This window comes from Dermacentor albipictus, chromosome 7, assembly GCF_038994185.2.
Source record: "Dermacentor albipictus isolate Rhodes 1998 colony chromosome 7, USDA_Dalb.pri_finalv2, whole genome shotgun sequence".
Taxonomy (NCBI): domain Eukaryota; kingdom Metazoa; phylum Arthropoda; class Arachnida; order Ixodida; family Ixodidae; genus Dermacentor; species Dermacentor albipictus.
The window spans coordinates 74218009-74243122 of record NC_091827.1 but is presented as its reverse complement, the minus strand read 5'-3'; the positions used below and the strand labels follow the sequence as shown (position 1 = coordinate 74243122).

At 43.6% G+C, this 25114-nt stretch overlaps 1 long non-coding RNA gene across 1 annotated transcript; it reads left to right on the top strand.

The window, feature by feature from the left end:
* Positions 1–2041: 2041 nt before the first annotated feature.
* Positions 2042–7513, top strand: LOC135916097 (uncharacterized). The gene is made up of 3 exons (XR_010568849.1): positions 2042–2133; positions 5788–6116; positions 7019–7513. It is a non-coding gene; the product is annotated as an uncharacterized lncRNA (long non-coding RNA).
* Positions 7514–25114: the final 17601 nt, after the last annotated feature.

Genomic DNA, 25114 nt, shown 5'->3' with positions numbered 1-25114 from the left:
AACTTCACCATAATTAACACCAGAGGCCGTGGGCTCGTAGCCTTAACACTAAAGGTTGTGGGCTCGACTCGCATCAAACGTCGAGGGTTCATAGCCTTTATGTACCATCGTGTGGTCACGCCGACAACACCGCATTTTCCGTCTCATGAGCCATTCATAGCTTTCGCATGAAATATAATTTTCACAACTTGGCATCATACACATTATTGTATGATCTCTTTTGACATTAGCAGTAACAAAAAGCTGTCGGCTCCTCTCCTCAGAAGTGTTAAGATGTATTGCCATTCGAGTCTCTCATGCACTTGTGATGCTAAAGAGCATTAGACGATGTATTTCTAATGGCTGTTTGATATCACACTTGGAATGCATAATGTTCTAATCAGAAACTCATCGTTCATTTTCATAAGAACTTTGTCATTTATAATAAAAGTGGTCGCGATCGCCTGCAACTCCACGGCATATTTGTACAAGGCCACGTGCCCTTAAATAGATAGAAATTAAACGCAGTTTGTGCCACCGATTTAAGCTCATTGTACATTAGAAGGCCAGTATGATATTCTTGCAAACGGCAGTGAACCTTAACTTTGTCCTCGCAGAAAACCTTCAGATTGGAGAGTTTGCATTTAAATGTTGCCAGTTAAGGCAAATATTTTCTTATCATCCATTGGACTATTGTTAAGCCGCAGCGCAAAAGATGAAAACAGGCATGTTAACAAACCAGCGCTGAGTGACAATTCAGTTTATTTTTGTAGAAAAGACGGTACATGTATACACCGGCTAACTGTATTGGCCACGTGCACAACGATATACGGAAAATTCAAAAGAAAAAAGATGGTATCAGGTCCCATTGCGTATGCATATGCGAAATCTTGGTCATCAAGTGACCTCTGGCAAGCTTGAACCCATTTTCTCCCGCAAAAGCTGCAATTAACTACATATTAATAGCTTTCCACACAGGTTACCCATTACATGGCCTAATATTCTATAAATATTGAATAGCTAACACGTTTAGCTATCTCAGAGAAGGAGGAAAGCTTTGCCAGCATTTATTATAATGCCTCTAATGAAGCAAGCATCCAGGGCTAAGCAATTTTCATTCATCCCCTAAAGAACCTCCAAACTTCCATTAACCACAAAAATTCACTACATTCCCTATAAATTTATATTATGGGTGTTACGCAGTTCATTAAGGAACCTCCCAAAACACGCATATATTCCATTTAAGGAGTTTTAATTACATTACCAGTTTCTTAGTCAGACAATTTACGCACGAAGAACCACAAATATGTCGAGAAAGAATTTATGAGCTATGACGTTCCCCATTTAGGATGCAGTGCCATCTATAGCAATTCGCAAGTAATAACACTAACAGAAAAATAGTATGTAATTGAGTAAACTCCACTCACGAAAGTGGAGAAAAACTGTAGTCAATTTAGAGGACAATTTTCCTAAGGATGTCCTCATAAAGTGCGGAAATTTCGATTATATCGAAAAAAATTATTAAAAAAATAAGCACTGAGCACGAACTCACGTAAATAAAGTCGAAGATAATTTTGTTTCGACTTACTGTAAAATGCTGCAGTTTCTGCTGTACCAATTTGCTGCCGCAGGCAAGATCGCACTGTTTTTTACTGTTCATATCTAAAAAGAACTTATGAGATTGGTATTTTTCCACGTGGAAATTTGCCGCTAGCTGTCTTCATAGCTGCTTAGTTGTGTTTGGAGGGGCTGGCGTATGTTTACACCTTCGTAGACTGCATTTAGTTATGTTCAGCAGGCATTTGCGGTTACAGCGCCAGCAACGTGAGAGCCGCATATTAGGACGCTTCCTCTAGGAATTTATGGCACTGTGTGCCACTCAGAAAAACGTTCGCACAGTTTGAAGCCTTTTTGAGGAAGCAGGAACTGAAGGTTTCATACAGAAATCGTCGGGGCGCGCCTTTCTACGGCGGTGTCATCTGCGATAAGAAAGAAGGATTGGCTCCACACACGTGGAGACGAGGCTTTCCTGTCTAGCACGTGGCAGTGCTGGAGAGGGTAGCGACCGTTGAAGGTGGGTGTACACGACGCATGTGAAGCATAGGCAGGAGCAGCGCCCGACGTATCTTTTTCGGAAAATAGCTGCATACCAAAGTAAGTATTACTTCTGGCTGGTTTGCTTTGATGCTTTAAACACGTTCGTTTGCTCCAGTGGGTGAGTCTACTCATACAAATGAAATGCGGTCAGTCAGTTGCCTAATTAAGTAATTTTTCCTAGCAGAATGTTGCGACTGTTCAAATCGGCAATGTTTTGAATGCGGCTCTAATGTTACACGTGGAATACGGATAAGTAGGGCGTAAGCACACTGTGTGAAATAACAGAAGTATGGGGTATATACATTCGTTCAGTTCTAAGAGCGTTTACCCAAGCCAATATACATTCACGCAAAATATAAGATATGTATATTATATCTTGCTCGAAGGTTTACTAACGCGGGTAAACGCTCTTGAAACTGAACGAGCAGTCATACTGCTGAGCGAGTAAGAATCAGAGAAGTTAAGGCACCTCTAATTACTTGGAATTGTTAAAAGTATATGACCTTAGTGATTACAATGCAAACACCGTAAAAATATTCCAGCAGGTAAGGGCCCCCTTTCCATCAGGTTACACAACCACAACAAACAAGCACAGCTATATTAATGTAAAATTTAAGTTGTTTCCCAACTTCACACCTTGATCTGTTCTCATTTTATAAGACGTACTGGCAATCAGACTACCCCACTAGATGCTCCAATTCGCCAAAAAGAGTCGCAGTGTATCTAGCATGAAAATTCTTCGAATGAGGTAGTAGCTGCAACACAATGGAGCTTTTATCACCAAACTCCGGCACGTTATATTACAACTAGCTAATTTACTTCGCAAACCATATAGAACACTTCGGCCACAATATACTTTTCACTGTACTCTAGCTAACATATGAGCCTTCTTTTATGATTAGGTTAGTCATTCTCTGCGCAACTTAAATATGATATTTGTTTTTGGTGTTCTTAGTTTTGAAATCACAACAAACGCCACAGTGAAACACTTGTTATCAAAAACTTTTGATCAGTAAGCAACCTGCTTTAATGATATACTTTTTGAGCTGGTGTAAGACGATATAATTTATCGACGAAATACTTCTTGTCCAGCAGTGCGCCGAAACTTGTAAAATACTGGGGGCCTTTCATTAAGCGATATGTTATATTTATATCGTACCAGTGAGACAATGGATGGCAGTTTTCGCTACTGGTAATCAGCCTTGTGTAATATGTGAATTGAATTTAGATAAATAGTAGTACTGGAATAGCATCTTTAGATTACGTAGTTTCCCTAACTAGAAATATTCCCTAATAATGTAGAAAGCATACAGGATGTTTCAACGAACACTTTCAAAAATTTTTAAAGGTTGCCTATGGCAGATAGCTCAATCCTAGTTAATGAGCCAGTCTGATTGAAGCAGCGCACACTACTTGCACAAGAAATTGCAGTGCAAAATCGAGTACTTAACAAGAATTCTCTATTTAGCTTTCTAGCGAATTATCTTATGACCCATATTACTATTTACAAATTCTAGCACTGGACTTCTCAAGGCGGATCCACTTGGAACGAATCATCAGGACGACACCAGTTTTGACATACAAGTCCCTGAACTTTGCGTAGAAATGCATTGGCGTTCCAGTCACTTGTTTGCCTCAGTGCATAAAACGACGTTTTCTTAAGAAATTAACTGGAACGCCAATGCATTTCTCCAGAAAGTTTCGGAATTTATATCTCGAAACTGGTGTTATCTTCAAAATTCGTTCCAAGTGGATCCGCCTTGCGAACTCCATAGCTAGAATTTGCAAATTACAATATGGGCCATACTGTGATTAGTTAGAAATTAAGTAGTGAATTTCTACTATTTGTCGAATTCGCGTCTCAATTTCTCGTGCTACTATTGTCCACCGCTTCGAGTAGACCATCTCATGAACTGGAATTGTGATATCTGCCAGAGGCAGCTCTTAGAGATTTTTGAAAGTGTTCGCTGAAACACCCCGTAAATGAACGCCCATGGCTATCTTTCTCGGTGAAATAGTTATCACAGGTTTCCACTATTCAAAGTGACATTCACGATAAGATATGCCACGTCTGCCTGTTATACTGTATCCTTAAATATGTCAATATATGTCAGACCACGCCCAGTGAGACTTGTTAGAAAGCATGTTAAGTATAGGTTGAGCTATAGCCAAATAAATTAAGAGTGGTTCCAAATAATTTTCTGCTGGAATTTGTCTACTTTCTCCAACAGGCCTTCCAATATGAGGCAAGGTCTCGCCACTTTATTAGTACTCGGTCTTGTAGTCCCCTACGCTGACTCGCAACCTAAGCCACCACCAGGTCTGTACCATACGCGAGTTTGTACGAAGCGCGACATACAAAGATGCACAGATTTGAAGAGTTTGCATTGCACGCAGTGGTACAGTTTGATAATGCCAAAAACATGTGATAAGCCTAAGGTCTTAAATTCTGTTGAAGCGGCTTTTGGGTACCGTTCTTCTGTGATCGGGCTTTTCTGAACCTCAGTTGCTGCTTTCTTGAACCATTTCTTCGGGGTTATTCGCATATCAGAGATACAGTTCAATTCAAATTTGTTTTTGTGTAACGGAAATTAGCCTGTGATAGTGTTCCTTGCATGCAATAGCCGATATTAAGAAAGCATTTTACAACGAAGTTGCGTTTTTTAATAATAATATATGTGATCTTAATATGTCAAATCGCAGTACATTGCTTCATATTATGGGTTGGATTGCGTTATTATTCTAGTGCATTCAGATTCTGCGTTCTATCTTGGTAGTAATTATGCGTACACTCCAGGCAGTTCTCAACTGCAGCCGTTGTGCGTGCAGCGGTGCGTCCTCTGACCACATCTTCCGGCTCGCTGAGTTCCATGGCCAAGGAAGAGGCCGTGAGGGCGTGCACATGATTACGAAATAACTGGGCCTGTGGCCTGATGCCATGAAGGAAACAACAAAGACGTCACGGTTCTGCCAAAAAGCCAAAATATTTATGGCATTATCAAATTAACGGGTTAATACAGGAAGCTTGGTCTACAGCTTTATTCCGATGTGAGTTTTTTTTTGCAAGAAGACGCTCTCTCCGCTGCCCGCAGTGATCACCTCGTGAGCGTTGTGGCGACAAGTGCTGGTGGTCACGATTTGAACTCTATAAGTGTTCTTTAAGCATGCCACATCAGGCGCCAATACTTACAATACAATACTTACTAATCAGGTGCAAGTAATATTGCCTAATATGCGAAGACCCTTGCCTCGTATAACAGAATCTAATAGCTTGTAATTGCTACGAATGTTCCGAGTCTCTCAATATAAATTGTGGCTTTTATGGCAGTAGGGATAAATATTTAGTTGTGCCACATGTATGGGATTTCTGGTGAGAATAAAATATAGGAGGCCGTCGATTTGCGCAGAGTACCCGTGCGGTCCTAAAGAAAAAGTAAATCGTCAAGAAAAGCTTACGAGGGGCTATACAAGACATGCGGCGTAGTGGAGCTCTCAGGAGCCAAAAAAAAAACGCGAATTTGTAGCCCCAATAAAAAAAAAATGGTTTTCTTTGCGGCATTGGACGTAAAACCAAGCGTCCTCAAATCAACTACGGCCGTCCTACACAGACAAACAGAGACTTAGTGGAATACATCGGGTATTCACTATTCTTCCCCGATTACTCCAACATATCGGATGCAATTCTAGTATTCGTGTCTTTTTATATTCCAGGGAACTGTGATTTTTCTGGTCTCGACCTGGAGCGCATGGTCAAGGATGTCTTGAGCCACCTGCCCGTAACGTACGCAGAGCACGAACACTGGCCCGAACAGTTCATTGCCGGTTTTCTGTCGTCTTCAGTCGTCTACACTGGTTTAGAGAAACTCAAACTTTTTGGTCCTCCTGTGCCATACTGCAAAAACGCATCGAGGCTCGTACAATTTGATTTGGCGACGAGAGGAGATGATCAGATTGGCGCCTGGGCCCGCTGGAAGACATGAAATGGTCTGAACGGAACATTCGGCACCTACACTGGAGCGAGAGTGACCGTAACGTTCGAGGTAAATTGAATACTCAATTAAAGTACGAGTTAACATGAGGACAAATAATTTTTTTAGGTAAACAGGAGCTTTGGTGTAAGGGAAAATTACTATAGTGAATGTGAGTTCAACATGCTACTTTAATATTTTTTCAATAGCATCGCGTGTTCGAGAGCAGATGTTTACAGAGCGTGATCTCATGTTGATTAGTTGGCGAGTCAAATGCGTCCCACAAGGTAAAAACGCTAAAACATACAGTATGCAGCGGTGACTACAAGTTGAAGCATTCATTTTATAGAATGCGTTCTAAAGAATACAAAGAACAGCAAAGAAACCACACACGAGTAAAAATAGAAATTTATACAAATCTACACAGTTTGTATATAACACAAAAAGACATTTCATCAAGACCAATCTCAAAGCTGTGAGATATCTCTATCAAATTTTTTTTGGGGACATATGGATTACTCCCACAAAACGGACAGTTCTCAATATTGCAAAGATGTCGGAGATTTTGACCACATGGCTTTTAAGGGAGATACTAATGGCACGTTCTTTCTTGAATCACGGCACAATATTCTTGCGGTAAGTAATGAGTTGCCGTATTACGGCCCAATTTTGATTCCAGCGCGTTATGGGGAACTTTACATGGTTGGCGAAAAGACATGCTCTAGCAAGGCGGCTTGGCACGTAACAGAAGAATAAAGAACAGCTGTACTTCGCCGGAGCCCACTAGAGCAATCTATAGAAAAATAATAGGCGTGCATGGATGCCTGTATAATATAAGCCAAGCAACAAATAAAGTGTGCCAGCGTCTACATTATTTGTGGCGTAATAAATGAAATGAATGCAATGAAAGTCTATGTGCACGAATTAATACATTCGTCTTGGTCACTTTTTTGCTATTATTTTTCTTCTTTTAGGTTGTAAACCCAAGCGATCCTCGCCGTGGTGCCAACGGCCCAGTCCTTACACATCACAGCAGTCCAAGGCCTGTTTTCATTGACAAGATGGCACTTTTCCTTGATGGAGCCGGGGACGTCATGGCTACGGTGACAGCGGTGGTGGGGAAGCTATTTCCTCAAATTTCCAAAGAGTTTTGGATTGATGTGCTTACATCAAAATTGGGAAACATATTATCAATTGTCTCGATCCCCTGAGAATATGAGCATCTCTTTACTATGAGGATGTCAGATAGTAAAGCATCATCAACCGGTCTTGTTACTCTGAAATATAGAAATATTGACTCGGGATGCGGAAGTTCAATTTATTTGATGCCACTTGGGCCATTCAAGCATTTTCTTGTGCAAGTGGGCTGAAGTAGTGTTTTTCTGATGATTTGGAAGCAGATTTCTTGAATTGAGGAAGCTGAGGCTGTGTAGAGAGCCTTTCTGGTTATTTTGTGACACATTTGGTGTATGCCGTGGAGAATAAACAAACCCTGTCCTTGAGACTTTCGTGTCATTCATACTGTGCTTTTCAGTGGACACTCGGAGCCGCACTTTGTAAGAACGCCAGCTTTTCTATGCACAAGCGTATTTCGCAACTTGTGCAATGAGGCGACACGAGGAGGAAGGAGACATGTATGCCGTGAACGGACGGCAGGTCTTTATCACTGATATGTGCAGAGAAAAAAAAAAGGTTTCGCTTAGATTTAGAAGCACCTAAATATAGCGTTTGAGCTTGGTTACAAAATTTAAGCCGAATAGAAATGAGAGCTAAACGCTTACCACATACGACGCATCAATGGGAAACAATGTTAGGGTCATATAACTACCGAACACGAGACACCTACGGACGCCTTTACAGACATATTGATGCGCTCAAAGGTTCCATACAGGCAGGGTTTATGTACAGCGGTGGTATAGGTCGAGAACATACGGATCTCAATAAGCTATAGCAGTTCGCGTTCAGCAACAAAGACAACCCACAACTTGAGGGCGCAGCCTGGTGCCTCGGCACCGATCAGCTGCCTGCTGCTGCAAAAACAGACGAAAAAGCCAAAGAAGGTTATTCGCTTCAAACGTAGTTGAGGGCTTCCATTGTCGTGTCTTATGTTGTGCCTGCAAGGTGTCAGAATACACATCCGGTCTATTTCCACGTGACCGCAATATTGTAAACATCTTTACATGTGCGTACATATGGAAACGTCACGTGATAAATCAAGGGAATGTAGCGCTGAAGTTGGTGCACAAAAAACATGAAAATATTATATTTATGTTTCCTTACAGCACCGTGTAAAGGAAAGGCCCGCAGCTTATTGCACGCGCAGCAAGAAAAAGGTTTATTTCTGAATACAAGTTCTGTTTGGCGATTACAGAATGATTTGGGGCTAGTTGGATATGTGTTTTTGCAAGCTTTTGCCTCGTAAAACAAGAGAACTTCAGGCGTCGCTATGCACCCAGAAAAAAAAGCGTCATAAAGAAGCTGGAAAAGGCACACAAGGTTAGCAGAAAGAAAAGTGTCGAGAACTTATATGCGTTTTAAACGCACATACGCTTGTTTAACCTGAAGGCGAATCAAAGCTTACTCAGAGTGGCAATATTTACTCAGCAAAAGTATGAGCAACTTGGAGATTGTGCAGTATTACAATTTCGGTGCATCACGAAGTCTTAGGAAGCCATATGATATGCCATTGCGCCAAAGAAGGCCTTGTTTCTATTCCTTGTGAACCACTTTAAAGACGTGTTCCTCAGTTTTCTTTGGCTTATTCAAATATATGGCATTTTCGTTAGAACCGGACCAGAAAAAAGAAAAGCTTGCGTATGAAGACGTTCAGTCGCGTCTGTGTGTATAGCAGCATTCAGTAGAATAAGTGATATAAAGTTTTTCGCGTACGCGTTTTACAACCTTCTGCATTTAGGCTTCATAAATACGGGCAGCGCAGAAGGAGACATGCGTTTGCTGCGAATCAAATTTTGCAAAGCTACATCGGTCGTAGTCATTGCTTTCTAGTGGAACTTGTGATTTGGCGCTGCGCTGATTTACGAGCCAGCGCCAACTTGACAGATTGTCTGTTATTTTGTGAGGCTGACGCTCAAAGCAGTTTCTATCAAAGCATCATTTAAAACGAAACGACAAATTTTGTGGGTAGCAGCTGCGCTTAACTCCTGTAGGGAGAAAGAGCTGCCCAGGAGGTGGGTGGCCTCGCAGTGGTCCTGTGGTTGCGTCTTGAAGAGTACCACTGGTCACATATTGCGATAAATTAAGACGACGGTAACTACAGCGGAAGAGAACCAGGGAAGCTGAGAACATGCGAAAGAATAATACGCCGGGTGTGTTGGACAACGCCAGCAGTGTTGCATCATTCAGCGCTGCGAAAATGATGCACGCGGCAGTCGTGGGCTGCTAAAATAAGGCATCGAAACGCTGCGAAGGAGAATTTGCTGTCGGTAGAACATCTCTTTCTGGGTATTTACTGTATGCAGTGCCTACTTCACCTGCTGCGTTCAAAGCGAAGCATCACCTTCATGCCAGAGGATGAAAAAACGTTGAGTTTCGTACCTGCACCGTAAAACGACAGCACTACTGAACTACGGCACTGCCTTTACCCAGAGGCAGGCTGAAGACTGCTTACTTTGTTCTTTTTATGCTGCATCTGTTTACTTGGTAATTTTGGTCTTGCTCCCCAAAGTGTAATATACATTGAGAACTGTCAGCGTCACCTTCAAATGCATTGTTGTGTTGATTGTGACCTGCAGCTGAAGTGGCGCTGTCCACACTTTCATGTGGTGACACAGTGATCCACCACGATATTGAAAGCGGCAACACGCACAGCCGCAAATGACCTGCGTGATGACGCAGGCGAGTCACTTTAGCCTTGTAGTTCCATGCAAACGAAGGCTAGCATTGCAAAAACTAACACAACTCCATTGGACCCGCTTTGTGCTGGCCCGGAGTGTATATACTAATTATACTGCTGCGCAATCTACTGTACCAGCTCAGCAAGACGAAGGCAGAAAAATTTCTTCAGTATTTTCTCGAATTACAGAGGCGTAGCGACGTAATAATTGTGACAATTACACATAGGGATATGAATTTGTCTACGCAGAAATGAACAAATTTTCTCGTCTCCGCACCTCCACACGGAAAAAAAGAACACAGTAATCCGTCACCTAGCAATGAAATGTTACACAAAGAGTGTCATTTTCAGTTTCGAAATTCGCTACGCCCTAAAACGACGGAACGAGAATGAAAGGATGAAACGTGGATACTGCACCCCCTAAACAATGACCCCATGTCTCCAAACCATATGTTCAAGGCACCAGCGATACATTAGACCGTGCACTGTAAAGGGTAGGGGTTAACGTCGCTCACAAGCCTCTCTATACGGTCGGTAGCCTCCTCCCTCGTCGAACAGACCGCATTCCTGTTGAAAAGGCTCCGGGCATTGTGTACAACATTACCTGCTCCGTATGTCCCGGGTCCAATATTGGCGAGGCTAAAGCTTCCCCAGAAAAAAAAAAAATTCTCAAAGCAAGAAGGACCTTCGCCACTTAAACCCAGAGCACAGTGCTGTGGTAGAACACTGTGACCTTCCTTATCACCAGTTTAGTCCCGATGGCGCTGTCATCTTGGAGACAGAATGAAACTGCCTGTGGCGGCCCCATTCCGAATCCTGGCGCATCCAGAAGACGCCGGTTACATCAATTGTTCGCGGCAACACTTCCCGGCGTTTACTCTCAAGGTCTAGAAAAGTTTTTCGGCACCTGCCTGCGCGCCTGTGAAAATGCCAAGAAAGCATATAAGCATGGCTACACCTCACGCCTTCTCACCTCTGAAGAAAGAACGAGTCCGGCTCCGAAACATTAGGTTTTAAAATAAATTATGCTTGCAGTATTCAATCTCCTTAATTTGACAAGTATATTTAATAAATATCAGTACACTACTGAAATAGCTGTGCTAGAAACCGCCACAATATATGCACTCGTCTGCGACTGCAAGGTCATGTGATGTACAACCCTAGAGCTTGAACAAATATGTGTGGTATAAGCGAACGAGAGCGTCATCCGTGTGCGAACGGCGCACGCGCAATGCTGCGAAAACGAAAATGGCTAGCCGAACGAGAGCGGCCGATTAAGATTGATTACATTTTTAAGGTGTCCGGTACTTTAGAAAACACAAGCGGACTGGATGTTTTAGCAGATGCGCAGAGATGCAAGCGGGGATGGCTTGCACGGCGCAGCGACCTGGTGGCACAGAGCTCAACCACACAAACACCGTAAATATTGGAGTATCTAGGTGTGTGCTACTTTCCTGCTGGTGTATATTGTCACGTGGTAGTGACGGTTAAGAAGACAGCAAAACTGTGACTAACGAAACGAGCGTTTTATTGGGCGAACTTGTGCCCTCAAAAACGGGCTACACTCAAAGAACAACGGTAGCGGCGAACACGATCGGCGGTTGTCGAAATCTCATCAGCGGGCCATGCGCGTCGTCTTTTATACCGCAGTCGTCGAATGCTCCCGACAAATCAATGGGACCCGCGTGCCTTCCACAAAGTTCTACACCAATCGTGTCACGCGATCAAATCTGATAATACAAGGTTCGGCGACAACAGACAGCCGGATAGAAGCATCGATAACTTTCCAGGAACTTCGGATGCATGCAGGCGTGTCCCGCGCTGTGCAATAACATTTCTTAGGCGGGGAAACATGGTCGCCCGAAAAAGATAAGTACACGTGTCAACATTTAAGGGAGCAACACGGTTACACCGGACACGCTAAAGCTATTTATGAAGTGTTGTTTTTCAGGAAGGAGATAAGGGTGGGCGTGGATCAATACGTTTAGCATTGTGTCAAGAGTTGGGTAACTTGCTTCCTACCAAACGTAAGAATACCAAGAAATAACTACTTCCTCAGTGCTAGCAAGGGAAATAAATGTTTAGAAGAAAGCAATGGAATAAAACGTTCATTAAACCTATTATTTACTGGCTTGATGTATCAGCCTTTCCACCCTGGAGGCGCTCCTGGCGACATAATAATCGTCCACATTGGCAGTATGATTGTGTGACTGCCCTGGTTGAGCTTGGTGGGCAAGAAATTAACAAGTGTGCAAAACAACTCAGCATGTGCAACAAGAAGAGAAAAAAAAACAGTGTTGGGCTTACAGAAAAAGATACAGGAGAGCCAAACAGAAATATATCAGAGGGAACTCACGAGTTTCCCATTGAGAATGAAATAGAAGAGAAAAAGAGAACCAAATTTAAGAAAATGAAGTAGCAGGATCAACATGCTCTTAGGAATAGTGACAATAAAGGATAAATTAGGAGTTTAGATCAGGTTGTCAGGAAACGTTTACTAGTAACAGCATGAACGCAGAAGGAATATAATGTTGCTGTTGGTGGATTGCCAAATCTTATACAGCGAAAAAGGCCAATGTGATCACTTTGGACGCATTGAATCCAAGCATAAAAAGTTTTTTTTGTCTTTATTAGCCGATGAACAAAACATAGAATTCAATTTCCGCCTCCTGAAAAATACCGCCTACAGATGGTACAGTCCTTGGAATGAAAAGTGCAATGTCTACAAGAAGGTAAATTGTGGTATTCTGTCAAACCAGCTGACACCCTTTATGGTGCCCATCATTGTTCCCCAGAAATATTAGTCATCTGTGTTGCTTGCGTTTCTTTACTCAAATTATCTGCACTCGTCATTTTTTTGTCAAAAGTGGCATGCCACGCTGATGAAGGAAATGAACGCCAAGGCTGACGAATACCATTTTGGGAAATGCACCCCCAAAAGCGTGCAACTTGCGGTTGGAGTGCATATCTGCGTTAGCGACAAAACTTAGTTAATAAAACACAAAACGTTTGATGTAGCAATGCAGTAAAAAATTTATCGCTGAGATATATAGTGCACAGAATGGTCACAGTGTCGTTGCTTTCGACGTGCGTGCCTAGTATATTTCCGCTCTTTCATCTTCTTGAGGAAGCCGGAAATACATGCCCCTGGGGCTGCGTCCCCTCAGATAAGAAGCAAAGGATGGATAAACGCACGTGGAGATGGGGCATTGCTCCCGGCCACGCTCTGTGCTTCCGTCCACAACGTAACACAACTTTGAACGTGCGCTGCTTCACACGCCTTAAGATTCGCTGGCACCAGGACTTGCACCTGATGTGCGTGACCGGTGATATTCATGTTTTTTTTCTATCATTTCAGCTTCGACCAATAGGCGTGCTTAGAACATAAAAGTAGATTATGGCGCCTTGAACAAGCACCACTTCATGATCTCAAGCCGCACAAGAATCAAAGAACCCAGAATGACTATAGCGTCACTTGATTAAGGTAAATTCTTAATCGAACATGTTTCCTACCTATTGCAAATTTAGCGTAGGACTATTTACCACTGGGAAAATGGGTGCATTTTCATCGATTGCTGTATTACAATAATTTTAAGGGGGGGGGGCACACACAAATACCGCTTTTGCTTGAATGGCATGGCGTTATTACTCTCTTGATAGAAGTGAAAGATACGCATGTTAAACTGCTCAATAAAGGAGCCTAAATATCTCTAGTAAGAGAAATCAAACAAAATATTACCTTATTTTTTATATTCATAGAGGGACTTATATACAGTAGTGAAGAAAGGTACGATATTTTGGATTTTCGTCCTGCGAGCTAAAGCGATCATATTGTTAGTGCTGAGTTATGAGAGATTGCTATCCTCTGGCAATATTCTCTCGAAAGCACACTGCCATCGTACTTTATTCACACCGCATAACTCACCCGCCACGCGCATATATTTGCGTATTTAAAGAATACATTAAAAGGTAAACACAATATGAAACATTACTGAAAATATGTGCACATTGACGAGCGATAGTTTATTCGTAGGTCACAGAACAAATCAGTGAGGCATCCTCCTAGTGTGACCGGGAGTTTAGCTCAATCCCGCCAGTAGCGGAATTGAGCTGAACTCAATCGGCCTCACTAAAGTTAGCGATTGCCCTAAAACTCGGATCCCATGGATGAGGCACCGATGACGAACCACGAAATAACAAACTACTACATGGACAAGTGGAGAATCTATCCGCCTCCTAACGCAAGCCTCACGTGAGCACATGCCTCGATAGTGCGTCGAATCCAAAATAATACGTTTCCCAGCTCACGTAGTTTGGCCATAATTACCAGCTGGCAATGGAATCCAATATGTCAAAACTGCACAACTCAAGCATTGGCTACCCAAAAGCGCAGTCCTTGGAGGTCCGAATATTTACCCCTCCTGGTTCCCCCCTGTTAGCTCCCTTATTGCAGACGTGGGAACAACTGCGAAGAACGGCAGATCAAAGACGACAGTAAACCCTCGTCAGCTGCTCCAAAAGGGTCGCTTCTCGCGAGGGGCGATCCTAAGACTCGGGCCTGTCAGACGTTACCTGAGCAGAATTTTAATAAAATTGCTACCACCTCCCGAATCACCATCTGGCTTCATTTTGAGGCTACAAACCGAGTGGTTGTGCTGCAGGATAGTCTGCAGCTTGAAAAGATCAGGCGTAGATACCATTCCCATTGTTGTATTGTTGTTGCTTGCATGATTTGGGGGGTGGCTTGCTTTGGAGGATAGCATTCGCAACGGAGAACTGTGGTAGCAGTGACCGAAGTGGCACTGCGGTGCCCCTGTCCCAAAATAGGCACACAGAAAACAGACTGAACACATTGAAGTGGGAAGCACCTTTTCAATATTTTTGCCTAGACATAGCGTACTCAACACGTTCTATTCAAGTGCCGTGCCCGCAAGTGGGTGTTTGAAATGAACCATGATTTCTTACGTCTCATCAGAATATCTTCAGTAATTGTGGGACATTAACTGACGTATTTAATACTAAGGAATAATTTTGCCTTCTGATTCAATTCACCTTGCATACGTTTTCACATATGGGTACATCACACTTGCAGGTATTCCTTTTTTCTGGCTTGTTTCTCTAAATTTCAAGGTGTCTGTTATATTGTGCCACTGATTTCGAATTTTTTACTTGTAGTACCGAAGCAATGTGCACAACGTACGAAGTAGGCTGACGTATGGAATGCCACGGGTTTTAACCCCTCTCTTGAGCCGCTTTAGAAGCAGAAGAGGGCGCAATCAGATGCGATGACCTTATTGCTTACCCAGTGTGGGGTATTCCATATTGTATGCGCTGGAAGTCCTCAGTAAATTAGTAAGTCTACCAACACGTGCAAGACTTTGAAAACCGCTTCGTGTTGCACGCACCATGTGGAAACCATGCCTTGAATATTACAGAAACTTTCTGGTCAAGGAGTTTGCTCTGTCTATTCTCTTGTGCGGATTTTCTTTATTTGCGAAGAGTCCGCTTTCTTCAGGCATCTTCTGGTGCGGCAGTCATAACTCTACCTCGATAAAAAAAGATTTAGAGGTGATTTAGCGGTAAATGCGAGAGAAATGCGTCATGTTGCCGACTAACATCACTGAAGTCCCATTATCCATGACATAAGTCCCGTTGACCACATTGTCAAGTCTTGTTAAGGAGGTCGATCAGCACACTTTCTACGTCTTCTAGGACCAAAGTGCAACTGACGGTTGCCGAGAGGAGAGCACCGTCAGTTGCTCTATATTCAGATCCGAAACTTTAGGTACATACACTTTTTTCCATCTTGACACTCCGCAGCGATAGCATTAGTAAAAGGTTTACGTGTAATTTCTGATTACTTTTGCCGCATATTGGCGCAGTGCCATCCAAGGCAATAAAAGTATTAGCGTAAACTGGGATTAAGTGGTCAGTCAATATGAAAATCACAATGTAGCTCGCCATAAAGCTCGATGCAGGACGAAATGCCAAGTTTCTGCAGTAATATCTATTCTTGCAGTGAAACAGATCATATAATCTAAGGATCAATAGATCACCCTCGTGGTGTATTTGTATCATATAACCATTCGTTTTGTGTGGTGGAGTTGTTCGCAATAAATGTTAGTATATTGAGGTGGAGTGTGCATGAACTGAAGAATAACTTTTTGAAATTCAACATAATGAGGAATAACTCTTAAGCAGGGTGCTCTTAGTCGCCATAGTCACTAGTGATGAATGATTGTGGGCAGGACATCATTCTCCTTCGGAATGAACCACGCACCCTTTGCCTTTATTTTTCATTAGAATGCGCTTTAGAAGTTTGTAAAGGCCAAATAAATATTTGACAAACAATCACTCAATCCACGTCTCTGAGCAAATGAGAGGAGAAGTAACGTTAATGGCCGCCGCTCCAAGGTATGCCAAGCATCGAATATTCTCGGTGTCATGCGGATATCCGGGAGAGCGACAATAAAAAAGACATCATTTTTTCAGGCTTGCATAGTTCAATGTTTTTTTTAGAATGGCCACACGTTGAGCAAGTTTATAGCAGAATTATCAAGCGCAGTTCATTATTGGGCCATAACTATCGAACGGATACTACGGCAATGATCATCGAAACGCGGCTATATAACGTTCATATGTACCACCCTCCTCTCTCGCGTGATAAATTGAATGGGACTCTCGCAAACGTCATATGACGTTTTGCGAGTGAAGAACTCCAGAGTTTCCAAGCAACGTGGTGCCAAACGAATGTGTCGGCAACAACTAATGGCATACGTGCCGATATTGTCGGGTAGCTCAAATTAGACCGAGTCGAGCACCCGCAGGTCACCTATGCCCATCACTTCCTCGGCAGTACGTGAAGAGGACAAATGTGTGGTTCATGGCCGACAACCGTCCACTCTGTTACGACTGTTCAGAAGCTGGTCGCTTGTACTCGGGCTATACGTTCCCACAATTTTGTCTCCGCGATGTCAACTTGTATTTCCCCCGCTACAGCGATAGTCCTCCGTAAATTGATGTGTTTGTAGCAGAAGAAAATGACCCTGTGGTTGCACAACCTCGTCTCATGTCACCATCACCGTCCCGGAGGCGCTATGTGTTTGCTAAATGCAGCGCAACCTTCTTCAGAGATGTGAGCCGTAGCGGCACCAGCCTATTTCGGAGAAAAAGAGAGCGGAGTCCACCAAATTCTCAACGTTCTTTCCTCGACGCGCTGTTCACCCGACAAACCGCCGACCAGGAACCGGCGCCCAGCGCCCAATTATTAATAAGCCTACTGTGATACCAGCAGGTCAAGATTCCTACAAGCATTCCCGGGAAGGAAAAGGTCAGCGTAATTTTCTTCATGACGCTGAAACAATAGATCGAACGAACACAAGCAACCCTGGAGATATTCTAACGACTGAATTCTCCATCAAGCGTGCAAAATTCCACTTCGCCTACGACGAACTCGAAGAATACCACATAACTCCCTGTTAACTTTTCAGGGCTCCTCATGGAGATAACAAAAAAAGTCGGGTAATATCCTCCAGAGGATATTACGCGAGATTCGGGACCAATGTTCTTTCAGCAACTTGGGTTCTATGGAGAGATAAGTTAGGGTACTCCAGCAGTATGAAACACTTCGTGAAAACGGGTCTGCATTGTGAACGCCGCCAGGCTCTGCCTATGCAACCAGTCGGCTTTATCAAGCCTGTGAATTTTCCAAAGGTTCCTGTTGAGCTTGATAAGGACTTACTCAGGCAAGTTCCGACGTATTCTGCCGCCAAGTGATGTATTGTGGATGCCACAGATTTTCTTACGGGTACTACGAAACCAAGGAGTCAACGCCCTCAATGTTGCGTTATTCTTCATTCGGTGCATCGTTCTCCGCAATTGAGCGCCAGCTGTAGTCAACACCGATTGCGAAACAGGCCTAGAGGAGAGCTTGTGCGCGCCGGCATGCCAGTCACACCGAATAATAAAACGTTACTGCTTACCATCCACCAACAACTGGCCTAATCGAGCGCCTAAACAAAGCAATTGTTAACGTGCTATCCATGTAAGTAGCTGATGACCACAAGAACTGGGATCATGTGCGTCAATACACGACTTTCTCGTGTAATAGTGCACTTCAGAAAACAATAGAATTCGCGACTTTTCCTTTCTCCGTGGCCGCAGAATTACTCAGCCGACTGTCATACCACACCGACACCCGCCTGAATTCGTTTATTTTCCGCACCTGCAGTGAATGAAACTACTTCCCTGCCTCCATCGCCACCATAATCGATGCTGATAACTTCAGGAAGTGTGCCTACGATTTCGTACGTTTCTCCTCTCTTTAATGACCTTGTGCCATGAGAGTAATGAATAAACAAAATAAATAAATAAAATTAGTCGAATTTCCGAAATGCAAGATTATAAGAATGTCATCATGTCAAGCTTATTCAGGAGTACAAAAAAATGTGACGCCCTCGAATATGAGAAAGTGTTTCGTAGTAGCTAAGGATGGCCTTTAAGGCCTTTCCCAGCGATCTATAATTATCCCTGTCTTGCGCCATCTGATTGGAAGATGAGCTTGCAAATGTTCAAATTTCACAACCCCACGTAATTTTCTACCATCCTCGACTACGATTCTCTTCCCTTGGCACCGATTCTATAACTGTAGTGCAGCACCGGTAATCTGCCCTACTCACAGAAGGCCAACTGCCACAATATGTAAGTTTGCTTAAATTTACTCTAAATGCCGAGCATATACTCTCAAAGTAATCTTGGGAAAGCCGCAGGGCAGGTAATTGCCTAATTTTGTTATTAGCAGCTGTTACATAGCGCCTATGCTGATGACGTGTGCACCTGGCGGCAAAGCGGCAGCGATACGGACATGGCGGATATTGCAGAACCGTACGCAACTGTAGAGCAAATTAAGTTTTTTCCTCCTCCTCCTCCAACAGATGTCGGTGGTTGGCGGAACGGTCAACGAGTCCAGCGTTTTCAGCCTACACATGGCGGTAGTTGTCTGATTAGTCGGCGAGTCGGCATTTTCAGCCTACAGAGGGCAGTAGTTGTCTGATGGTTGAGGAGTCGGGTGTTTTCAGGCTACAGATGACCGTAGTTGTCTGATCAGTCGACGAGCCGGCGTTTTCAGCTTACAGATGGCGGTAGTTACCGGATCAGTCGACGAGTCCGCGTTTTCAGCTTACAGATGGCGGTAGTTGTCTGATCAATCCACGAGTCGTCGTTTTCAGCTTACAGATGGCGGTAGTTACCGGATCAGTCGACGAGTCGGCGTTTTCAGCTAACAGATGGCGGTAGTTATCTGATCAATCGACGAGTCGTCGTTTTCACTTTACAGATGGCGGTAGTTGTCGGATCAGTCAACGAGTCGGCGTTTTCAGCGCACAGATGGCGGTAGTTGTCTGATCAGTCGACGAGTGGGCGTTTTCAGCTTATAGATGGCGGTAGTTGTCTGATCAGTCGACGAGCCGGCGTTTTCAGCTTACAGATGACGGCAGTTGTCGGATCAGTCGACGAGTGTCTAATCGGTCGATGAGCCAGCGTTTTCAGTTTACAGATGGCGGTAGTTGTCTCATCAGTCGAGGAGTGTCTGATCGGTCGACGAGCCGGCGTTTTCAGCTTACAGATGGCGGTAGTTACTGGATCAGTCGACGAGTCGGCGTTTTCAGCTTACAGATGGCGGTAGTTGTCTGATCAATCGACGAGTCGTCGTTTTCAGCTTACAGATGGAGGTAGTTGTCGGATCAGTCGACGAGTGGGCGTTTTCAGCTTATAGATGGCGGTAGTTGTCTGATCAGTCGACGAGCCGGCGTTTTCAGCTTACAGATGGCGGTAGTTACCGGATCAGTCGACGAGTAGGCGTTTTCAGCTTACAGATGGCGGTAGTTGTCTGATCAATCGACGAGTCGGCGTTTTCAGTTTACAGATGGCCGCAGTTGTCTGATCAGTCGACGAGTGTCTGATCGGTCGACGAGCCGGCGTTTTCAGCTTACAGATGGCGGTAGTTGTCTGATCGGTCGACGAGGCGGCGTTTTCAGCTTACAGATGGCGGTAGTTGTCTGATCAGTCGACCAGCCGGCGTTTTCAGCTTACAGATGGCGGTAGTTGTCTGATCAATCGACGAGTCGGCGTTTTCAGCGCACAGATGGCGGTAGTTGTCTGATCAGTCGAGGAGTGTCTGATCGGTCGACGAGCCGGCGTTTTCAGCTTACATATGGCGGTAGTTGTCTGATCGGTCGACGAGGCGGCGTTTTCAGCTTACAAATGGCGGTAGTTGTCTGATCAGTCGACCAGCCGACGTTTTCAGCTTACAGATGGCGGTAGTTGTCTGATCAATCGACGAGTCGGCGTTTTCAGCTTACAGATGGCGGTAGTTGTCGGATCAGTCAACGAGTCGGCGTTTGCAGCGCACAGATGGCGGTAGTAGTCTGATCAGTCGACGAGTGGGCGTTTTCAGCTTACAGATGGCGGTAGTTGTCTGATCAGTCGACGAGTGTCTGATCGGTCGACGAGGCGGCGTTTTCAGCTTACAGATGGCGGTAGTTGTCTGATCAGTCGACGAGTCGGCGTTTTCAGCCTAGAGATGGCGGTAATTGTCTGATCAGTCGACGAGTCGGCGTTTTGAGCCTACAGATGGCGGTAGTTGTCTGATTAGTCGACGATTCGGCGTTTTCAGCTTACAGATGGCGGTAGCTGTCTGATCAGTCGACGAGTCGGCGTTTTCAGCTTACAGATGGCGGTAGTTGTCTGATCGGTCAACGAGCCGGCGTTTTCAGCCCACAGATGGCGGTAGTTGTCTCATGGGTCGACGAGTCGGCTTTTTAATCGTGCCGGGCAGTGGACGGTGAAGTTGGACAGGTCATGCCGCAGACCTTGCACTTTAATGTGACCCGCCGCAGGGTAGCGGTCACATGTTGCCGCAGCGAAAGCTAATAAGTGGGCGACGAGCGATCCCTTCTTTGTTTGTCGAAGGCGCGTACGCAACACAGTGGCTTCAGTGAACCGGAACTGTATATATGCCAGTATACCGATGGTCAGCCAAGCTAGCGTGCTTTTCTCACTGTTCTAGCGGCCCTGGCACGCGATGGGCATGCTCTATATCCACACAAACAGCAAGCGAAATCTAAATGAAGCCACCCATCGCAGATTTTGTTAATGCCACATGGAACTGCTGCGTCAGGGCGCACCATTCGCATATAGCACCAGTGAATTTAAGAGCGCCCGTAAGTAGCATTTGGCATCCGGATAAACTCTATCGAATTCTGCATCCTTCAGCTAAGTGTTCAGTGGTAAGGTCACAGAATTACGTTTGGAGAGCCAGCTGTCCAAATTAGTTGCAAGATTTTTTGTTGCTACTTTGGCGTCCGTATGGGAAATGCACATGTTTTCTAAATCAGCACGTCTTATTTATGATGTTGCAATTTTTAAGCTTCAATGGACATTGCTACACCGAAAAACATCCGACAAGCACGATAGGACCAACACAATGCAGCATTCAAGCATCAGTTCTGATTGTCCACAATAGGTTGAAGCGTCTGCTGAACTCCCTTGCAGGCATTCTTTTTCGTTGCCTTTTACATTACACATAAGAATTTCTGCTTCTTGTTTTGCGTGGGCTTTCAAAAAAAGGTTACATTACAAAATAGATGCTTAATTCCTTTATTTCGTGCTTTATTCCTGACATATCCTGTCATGCGTATTACATGAAGTGTACGTTGATTTAAATAAAGATATGTTAGATAGTGGCGTTGACTTGAGGCGTAGGTTGCCTTAAATAAAGATATGTTCGGTAGTTGCCTTGAAGTGTGCTGTTCCGTGGCTTCCTTGGCCAGATCATTCCAGTGCTTTGTTGTCTTGAAAACGAAGAACCGCATATACAAAAAAGTACGTGGTTATGCAGGATATACATCTTTCTGGTGACTGATTTCTGAAGAATGGCGATGTGCAAACGAGATTGCAGGTTGACTTGTAGTTGAGTGATAAGAATTGCGAAATACACAGAGCCTTGCACTTTTGCGTCGTAGTTCAAGGTAGTGCAGGTTAGCTGTAATGTTTAGGTTAAGTAGGCTGCTGCATTAGGAGTTATAAGTAAATAATAATGCGGCTGGACTGTTTTTAATACAATCGAGCTGTGTTAAAAGGTTAGACTGCTGAAGGTCCCAAAGTGAACACGTATATTGTATTTTGGCCCGTATGGCGGTTTAGTATGCTGGTAGATTTGCAGTAGGTGAAGCGAGATTTATGCTTGTTGCCTATCTCTCTTACATACTCTGGCCAACAAAGATCACGGGTTTGGGCGTTACTACATATTTCAGAGATTGAACAGATTCTTAGTCTGTTAGATGAAATTACTGTGTTGTAATATGCAGAGTCAGTAAACACGCATTAAAATACAATGTTTATTTTTATCCAAGCCCTGCTGAAAAATATTAACGTCAGAGGTAAAGCAATCGTCCGAGAATAAACGTATGTTAAAGAAATTCTGGCCTGAAGGTTATTTATAATATAAATGAGGAAAATAATTGCGCCCAGAAGGTGGTACAGCGGAAAGTGCATGAGAGTTAGAGAGTAGTGGTTCTCCGCGAACACTATTGACTGTCGATCAGTTAAAATGCTATATATGCAATTCTAATGTAGTAGATCAAGATATTAACGCAAGCAATTTTATAATAGACGAGTTTGGAATATTTTTGTCAAAGGCTTTCTAAAAATTTCGATAACGCGCACCAACAGTTATGTATAAGTGAGTATTGGAGCCGATGCCATTAGTGAAGATGGCGAGTTTCTTTTCAAAAGAAAGTGATATTAAAAATCCTTGTAAATATGAAGTGAAAAAATAGCTTGTTTGTAGGAATGGCCATGATATGAGAGGAAAGAATATGCTCCATTAGCATTAGTGACTAACCTACGTCTATAGGTCGGGCAAAAATATGAAAGTTTATGGTAACTGGAATTATCTTACCTATGTTCCAACGAAGCGGCCCCGCTGTAATAGACAGTGATATCGAAATACGGCATAGAGTTACACTTGTAACCGCTTTGGCGTTTTCAAGAAAGCTTATGCTAATTAAATCCATCCCAGGGGAAGAGGTCGGCTCAAGAAAAGTTATTATTCCATGACACCTTAGGCTTAGTAATTATACATGTCATTACAGTGTAGAGGAACTTCTGGAAACAAATGGAGGTCGCCATCAAGCTTCTTTGTGAACACTAAGCAAGAACCAGCATTAGGTTTTGAGGCGACACCTTCATCAGAAATCGCAACATCTAGATCGAAAGAGACATTAATTTTTCGTGGTTTTGGATTGAAAACATGAAAATTGGCTCTGGTAGATATGTGCCATGGCTGGAAGTTCAATACTAAAGAGTGAGCTTCTAGTTTTGTAAGCGAGTTTCCGGACAGAAGCGACCTGCAAGTTTCTTAAGCGATCCGTCAAAGCATTTTCTTTGTTTCTTGAGGGGTTTTAGCGTGCTATGAAACCAGTCCGATGATAGATGGTCCGTTAGAGTCATGACAGGAATATGCTTGCTTATGAGCTGCAGAACTTTACTATTAAGAAACACCCAGCGTTTCTGAATTGAACGCCTCGACATCTGGTCCAAAATTGGAACGCTACAATTCAACATTTTTCAGTAAATGCGGCATAGTTTCCCTCCTTGTGAAACGTGATAGTCTGTTTTACCTTTTTATGATGTGTACGACCCACCGTGGTTACATAGTAGCTATGCTGTTGGGCTGCTAAAAACGAGATCAAGGGACCGGATCTCGGCCACGGCGGGCGCATGTCGATGGGGGCGAAATGCGAAAACGCCTGTGTACCTGAATTTCTATACCCGTTGAAGAACCCCAGGTAGTACAAATTCCGGAGTCCCCACACAGCGTGCCTCCTAATCAGATCAATGGGTTTGGCACGTAAAACCCCACAATATAAATGTTTAAGATATGTGCGTCTTCAATGACCGGAGCCATGGAATATAGTGCCAACGCTTAGTTCAGGGAAGAAATTGAGTGTGGATGTTATATGGATGGTAGGTGAACACGAGATAAAGAATGCTCAGGGAATGAATGCATTGCCTTGTTGATTCGGTAGCGAGTTGCGATAATCGAAAGATAAGGCAAGTGTTAACAAATTCCACTGCGGTGTTATTTTGGTGTGGTTGTTTTGCAGTATCAGACGAAGTTCTATCAGCAAAGGTGAAGTTGCGGAACAGTAGGATGGGAACGTTAGGGTTTGAAAATGCAATGTTACTAAGTGTTTTCTGAAAATGTGAAACGAAACTGGTGGCAGCAGCGGTAGGGCGAAACTATAGTGCAATAATAATATGTTCACTTGGAATTTGCGACATTACAATTAGAATTTGTAAAGGATAATAAATATGAAGTGCGTGACAGCATGAATGGTGATGCATAGATATTAATACACCACTACCTAGTCTATCCACGTGGTTGCAACAAAATAGACCAAACGCTCAGAAAGCAACATGCAGTTCCGAGTTATCGGTTGACGAGAACAACCGAATTTCCGTTAGCTCGATAATATTAGAGTCAATGATGCTGATGAGGCTTTTAATGGAATGACATTAGGGCTTGGATGCTTCTGATACTAGTAAATACAATAACAGCTGTTACTGTACTACTATGAGTAGATAGCCATGGCATTTGCGGCATAATTTTTTGCCCAGAGTTATCATAGGTGTAAGCAGCTTCTGACTGGTAGTTCATCAATGGAAAGTCTGAAATGTTCGTTCTGGGACTTTTATAATATCTTAACTTTATTGTGGGCTAGCCAGTTGTTCAATGAATAGTCGAGTGACATGCCGGAACTAGAGCGTATTATTTTAAATGAATTTCATGGGACACATTCTTTGAATTTGCCAGGGGAAAACTTTAGGCAAGAAATTCACAAAATTGGCTCATTCTTGCAAGCTTGAAAGTCTCCTAGGCAGGGAGTAGGTTTGCCGCCATTTAGTTGAATGATAGTATCAAGATTGCTTTCGCCGTGTTCACTCATTAAAGCCTCGAACTGCGCCCATGTTTCGCTGTCGTTGTCTGTTCGACCACAGAACGCTCAAGTCGACCGGCTGGCCCTGTCTTCATAGCTGTCCATTGGCTACTTAGGACCGACAGCATTTTTGGCGTTTCCTTCAGCGAGAGGCTCAGCGTCACCCATTTCTTGTCTTATTGCAGTAAGGTAAGAGCTGTCTTGCTCAATTCTCGTAA